The following is a 7,344-nucleotide window of genomic DNA, read 5'->3' as shown; positions in this document are numbered from 1 at the left end:
GAGAGGTCATAAGCAAAATCCACAACAGTCCAGAAAAGCGTGTGCAATCCACAGTCCAAGAATCAAAACCAAAAGTCAAGAGAATACTTAAAGTGGGAATAAGCAAGTTAACGAAATCTAGAGGCGGAGGTACTGTAACAGATGTTAACAGTACCGGCGACAGAGAAAAATCTGAATAGAAAAATGGAATGGTTCCCGATTCCGCCTCCCAGCGGCGGGAATGAGTACTAACCACCTGGCCGCACTGCGTGTGCATGATTTTGAAATTCTGTCGGTTTGAGAAATACAGCTATATCTGGCAGGTAAGTGTCATGAACAAAACATAAGGTAACTTAAATGCACAAAGATATTTTTATGACAGACTTTTGTTAACGACTGATATACCTCAAGAAATCTTGCTCTGGCACCTAAATTCTCACAAAAAAGAAAAAACTGCTTTCTTTTGCAACACCTTAGCTATATATTACCATTTTGTGGTTAATCTCATGGACTACCATTATTACTAAGTAGTTTATCCAGGTCACTGAGATAATTTACTCTGCTCTCACAGGGCCAACCAGAAGGATTGGTCTATTAATAATAATGTTCGATTTTATTACGTTAGATTAAAAATTTTAAAATTGAGATTGATAAAATTTAACCGATTTGTTTTCCAAAATTTTGACATAGATTGTTGACTATATCTTGAAATTCTTACAAAAATTGTCTGTCAGTGTTACTTTACATGTATATATAGAGAATTAAATCATGCAGGTAATTCATCAAACACCCCCATGGGTTAAAATGCAAGTGACCATTTCAAAGATGTGTCAAAAATTACTTGTGCAAGTCATCCTTTCTCGCATGATTTCCTTGTTCCAAAATCTGGCTTGACCTTTTTAATTTGTTACCGCTTGGAAGGTTTATAATTACATAAAATCCAATTTCTTATCATAGGGTTTTGAGATGTTATATAATTACTAAAAGAATATCTTGGTGTTATCATAGCAGTTGCAGCTAAGGCTGCTTATTGGCTTCACTTCCTGTAATGAGTGCATGGGCATGAACCCAACATATCTTTATATTTTCATATTAAAAAATTTGCAGTGATACTTTAATTTCTTGAGCAAGGGTATTTTTGAGATTACAATTTCAAGTGTTTCTAGAACACTTTTCGACCAGTTGAAAATTACAAAGCTTTGTAATGGCATATCTTTAATAATATAAATGGATGATCCTATTGCACCTAATTCTTCCATGAAAACAGAAATACTGTTAGGCAAGGAAAACATTTGTTTTTTTATACGTGAGATGGCTGCAAAATCCATGCCCGATAATTTGATACCTCAGTATTACTACAGTGTACCTTTTTACGTAAGTCTTACACATTGTTTCATGTTGTTAACAGATTATCTGGGGTATGTATAGCTTTTAGATATTTAAAGTGTGTACAAGTTTGTATCTTACACACTATTCAACCAAGAGGGATTTCTATTGTAGTGTTTATCGGGTTTGATTGGGAAAGGTAGAGAGTGATTAAACCTCTTTAAACAATGTCTTTTGTTGGTGAATCGCTTGCCTGTATTTTTACTCTTGAGGTACTGCAATGCACATTACTACTCATTCACAATGAATTTTGTGGAGTTTTAAAAGCTTCCATATTCATTCAGTCTCATTATGAACTGGATCCACTTTTTCAAGTTGTCTCCAAAGCTGCCCTTGTCTAAAACATAAGTAAGTTGCTTTGTACAACATTGTTAAGGCTTTGTCTATCAGTTCTCAATCTGTGCAAGATAACTGATTTCATCAAATTTAATGCATTTGGCTTTTATATGAACTATATGGATTTTCCAGTTTAAGTGTTTAACTTTTTCTTTTACGAAATTTAGGCTGCTAAAGCTAAGCACCAGGGCACTTTCAGCCATTCAGCACTTAAGACACTGAAAGTAGGAATTGGAGTGATTGGACAGCAAGATAACAAGATAAATAAGAGAGATGAAGTACAAGGACCTAAGGTGGATATGATCCCTAACATTTAATCACAGGTAATTTTTTTCCACTTTACATTTTTGAAACATAACTTCTGTGGTTTTTCTGTGAACAATTGGAAACTTACTGTTGCGGGCCAGGTCTATTTTTGCCACAACATAATTGATAACATATTCAGCATGTCTCGTTTGACAGTGAGTAGTATACAGCAAAGTCATGCATGTAAATATTTTTTATTTTGAATGGGAGGTGACTACTGACATCAGACAACTAACTAGCCACTATTTAATCCTTTATATTTCACCAGCTTCTCTCATTTGCACATCAGATCATTCAGTATTTTGGAAGATTTTAGGAATTTATATGTTGTAAATACCAAGGTCTAGAGAATACAAGGTCTTCTCACAGCTGACCCAAAATTGGGATCTAATGCACGGGTAGAGGTTGGACGCCATGCGGTCTGCTCACGGTCCTTGGTGATATTTGACTGATCAGTTCATTTACAAACAAACAGTGTAGGCCTTGCTTCCACATATTTGGTATTGACATTGTCCTGTATTAGTGGCCTTATATGTTTCTCTTTCTTGCTGCAACTCAGACAGTTTAAGTGATATGAGCCAACTCTTGTGCAGTAAATGGGTACTTTGAAAATAAGAAAAAATGGGGATCTAATTCTTCATAGATTTCCTATGGACGACAAGTGTAGTGTCGCAAAAAGATAGAGTTATGATAAAGGCACAGACGCTTTATATGAACCCTAGATCAAAAGTGCAATGTGTAAAAGTCAGACCTTGAAACAGCTTATTCATTATAATTTCGACACCGATATACAGTAACTAAAATTCTCCTATTTGAATTCACCATTAAGATAGCGAGCTGATTTCCTATTGTTGGTATGGAAGTGACTTGGGGCAACAAATATAAGGTTATGGAATTCAATAGGCAATGGTGAAACTAATCCAACATTTAACTAATCCTGTGATTATTGCAGGAAATACATGTATTTGCCAATGCTCTCACTTGATAAAACTCATCAGAAACACTTCACCTTCTTAATTCACGGATCTAGGTTATCGGACTGCAGGACTGCTCACATTGAGTCAGAAAACTAATTAAGAAAAGTAAGAGTGATCTAATGACAACTCATAAACTATTTGAAAAGCATTCAAGTGTTACAGGTATGGAGGGTATGACAGTGAAATTGGCGTTACAGTTACTCTGCCACTTTCACAAAAATCTCTCAAACACTTCGGAGAAAAAGGTCTGATTGTGGATAGGCACTTGAGAGTGCCATTCATTTGCCTTGCTGATAAGTGGTTTTGATTTATTCAGTTCTGGGAGTGCCTTTCCAATAGAAAGTCTTCACACTGCAAACGTAACGAAAAAAGTTGGTCACAATTGTTAACCTTATGTATACATGTACTGTATGTATTTGAATGTGAGTTATCACAGTGAAAATGTTTTTTTCATTTTAAATTCCAGTTGTAATTATTTGGATGAATATATGTATAGAAATGAATATAATCAACTTGTGCTTTATTTTCCTAAAAGAATGAATCATAAAATTTAATATTAAAAGAGTCAACAAGGAAAACAGGAGAATAGTTTTCCCATTTTGCACAGAGCTTGGGCAGAGGAGAAAGCAAGTAGACCGTGGATGTCACGTTTCTTAACTCCCATCTCCATACCCTCGTTAATCCTGTGCGTGAGAAGATCTTAGCTCTTCTCAGACCTTAGTAAACACCTTCCTCAGAACCCCTTTTTAAGAATCTTTATTCCATTCTGCTTGCAGAAACATGTTTGACTTTTACTGTATAAAAGCTAATCAAAGTTTGCACTAAGCTATCTCAACTGTCCAGAGACAATGACCAGAATTAAAACCATTTGGTTTTTGTATTAGATTTTAGGCATCAAGTTTCATCGTTTGCATTACAGTAGTATTATGGTCCAGGTGACTAACTTTTATCCTTCACTTTACATTAAATGACAAATGTTATGTAAGTAAAATAACATTAACTTGTTCATTATTATCTTTTACCTGGAATGTGTAGCACTTAAATACAGTACAGTCAGTACATCCACAGACAATTCTGACGTTCAATCCATGATGATAGTTCTTAAACAAATATACAATTATTAAAATTTTGCAAAAATCTAACCACTCGAGAAAACTACATACTGTGATTCAATAGTATTTGCTAAATCTCCCAAGTTGACATACTTGAGTAGTTTCTGAAACCCATACTTAGGAAAAGGTGATAACCTATTTCATCCAATATTTAAGTATTAATATCTATTCCAACAAGGGTCAGTGCCTCTTCAACGACTGTACTTATTACTTTACTACTGCATCAAGATTTAACATCAATCTTTTTCAAGTGCACTTTAACTTCACTTATTTTGTACATACCACCATCAACTCCAGAAAAAACTACAGCCAGAGAAATATTCAGACCCATAAAAATCCCAATGAAAATGTTTTACATCTACCCATCACCATAAAATATAAAGTTCATACAAGGGTGTTAAGAGGTTATGAGGTTAAATGTTTGTAGTTCCTACAATATTATTATGACCCCTTACTTGGTTTCTCTCAAGGTTTCCTCCAGTATTTGCTGAAGACCAGACCAGAAGACTCTCAAGATGCATTTGTTTATCTGAAAGTTAAAAAAAAAACACTCATTCTTATGTTCACAGTTAAATTTACTTACTCAGCATACTGCTGTATAACTATTTTGATATGAGAGAGAGAGAGAGAGAGAGAGAGAGAGAGAGAGAGAGAGAGAGAGAGAGAGAGAGAGAGAGAGAGAGAGAGAGAGATTCATTAAAAGTTCAGTATCTATTTTCTAAAGTACAGTACTTGGCTGAGGAGACTTTGAGGTAAACCTAAATAAAGTGTCCCTCCCTAAGATTGTTGAGTGATGTTATGTTTTCGAAACATGAAAATATTTTAGCTTTTTCAGAACTAACCAGAAAGGGGAAACAACTTGGGGATGTTACATGAAAAGACTCATGATGGCTCTGTTGACCTAAGGGGTAAATGATGTGCCTGTGGTGGGACACAGCCACCTCATCCAATAGGCCTAACAAGAACCACAGGGTTCACAACTCTGGAGCTAACTGAACCTCAATTTTTGTTAGCAGACAAAATGGTTAACAGTGTTATGAATCATTTGCAAGATAATAAGGCTTCCTAAAAGCCTCAGTAGGACACTTAATATTGTAAGCATTCAAAATCTAATGAAAAACAAAAATGGCAAAATATCCTAATTACAAAAATATATTTGCTCAAATAAGCAAAATAAATCCCGATACAGTAATACCATTATCAATAGCATAAATCAACACGATGTCACCTATAGTTACTACATTTACTTCAAGTTACAAATCAGAGTGAGTAAACCCAAATATCTTCTAAGAAAATGCTATATGTCTTGACAATAACTTGGAATCCATAAAAGGGTAAAGTCCTTGCTAGGCTGAATCCATGAAAGGGTAAGTCCTTGCAAGTTTCATGTTTGTCGACCAAGGAAATACATAGAAAATATCATGCAATACTGTCCGCAAATACGTCGGATAAAATTCTGAATATATCAGTGTGCTTCATTAAAAAAACCCCTTGTTTCAACGAGGCAAATTAATTTTATTATATGCAAATACAGTACAGTACCTCCTTTCACTTAGGTAACTGTCTTAAAAATAAACAAGCAACTCTTATCAGCAGAAATAAGATTGTTGGATTATGCTTAAAAAACCTAAAAATCTCACACTTTGATTTACTGAAAAGACAATGAAAACAAAAATAAACTTCAGTAAACCCTCAATATTCGCGGTCTCAATTATTCGCAGACTCACCTATTCACGATTTCTATAAAGCATTTTTAGAGGGTTTTTGTGTTTTAAACTATCAAAAAGAGGCAGTTCTAAGTGTTTTTAGAGGGTTTTCAAGTATCTTGGATTTTAGCTATTTGGGGGTGGGGTTTCAGTAAACATCTAACGAATACGGGGGTTTACTGTGATTTTCACTAATATACATAAAAGGAACTAAGGTATTACTCAATAAACATCTTTATATAAATTTTGGATATGACTGAAAGACAACCAAAACAGCCCAGAAAATCATCTCCATAGTGCAGTTTATATTCACTTACATGCCCTGACTACACCCTTATTATTATATTTGCAATCACTTTTACTCTACTATCTGAGACTCAACAAAAAGGGAAACAAAATTACCCTGTCTTATAAACCTATCAGTAGTAACAATCAGAACTAGGCAGGATTTTACACTCCAGCCTACCTGTCTGGTTTCTTAAATAACATACTAGCAACAGCAACACAGCAATCAAAAACCTAAAGTCAGTAAAATATTCATCTCTACTTCAAAGGCTTTTGGCAAATTATTCTATGTGTGGCTCTACTTTGTTATAAGCTTATAATTATCATTAGTTCCTTCACTAGACAACAGGCAACCATGGTCAACATATCCACATCACAATGAAACTGCCTTCAATCACAAAGAGATTTGCAAAAGTTCAGGTTTAGCAAGAAAAGACGTATTATGGCGACGTCTTGATCCAAAAACAGTACCATGATCACAATGCCACCTCTTACTGTCCTTCACAGTGAGGTCAAAAGGTACCTTTCAACCAAGTTAAATGGAATGTATCAACATAACAATCTTTATACCAAAATGAATAGTTTCCAAAAGCAAACCTATTTCTTAACAAAAGCCCTAACGAACACCATCATGGCCAACCTGTTTCTTATAAAAACTTCTTTAAAGATAACTGGGAACCTTTTAACATACATTTTATTGCTTGTTCCCAAATTTGGCTTTAAATAACTGATACAGTAATTACCTCCAAATCATCTAGCTTAAATGGAACATTATCTATATATAACTGAACAACTGCACCATCAGCAGTTTCTCCCTCTGAAGTATTACTTCTTTTAACATGACTTTTCTGCCTTTGTACTTCAATCCTGTGTACTTTACTTTAATAGTAGTAGTAAAATGTAAGGCCACTGAACAGCCTGCATTATGCTATACAGTATATTGAAATACCTTTTCAGATATGACTACCCTACCTGAAGGAGAACTCTGCTTACTATTATCATCTGTCTTTTATCAAAGCCAAACCATTCCAAATATGATATTTTAATGATAAAATAAAGTTTGTTCATACTTACCTGGCAGATGTATATATAGCTGTATTCTCGAAGTCCGACAGAATTCCAAAGCTTCGCGGCACGCAGTGGGCAGTGGTTAATACCCATTCCGCACGCTGGAGGCGGTATGGGGAACCATTCATTTTTTCTATTCCCAAGATTTTCTAGTGCCTGTCTCCTGAGGAGGAGGGGTGGGCACTATGA

The sequence above is a fragment of the Macrobrachium rosenbergii genome, chromosome 12 (genome assembly GCF_040412425.1).
Source record: "Macrobrachium rosenbergii isolate ZJJX-2024 chromosome 12, ASM4041242v1, whole genome shotgun sequence".
In the NCBI taxonomy this organism is placed as follows: domain Eukaryota; kingdom Metazoa; phylum Arthropoda; class Malacostraca; order Decapoda; family Palaemonidae; genus Macrobrachium; species Macrobrachium rosenbergii.
This window is presented reverse-complemented; position numbering follows the sequence as displayed.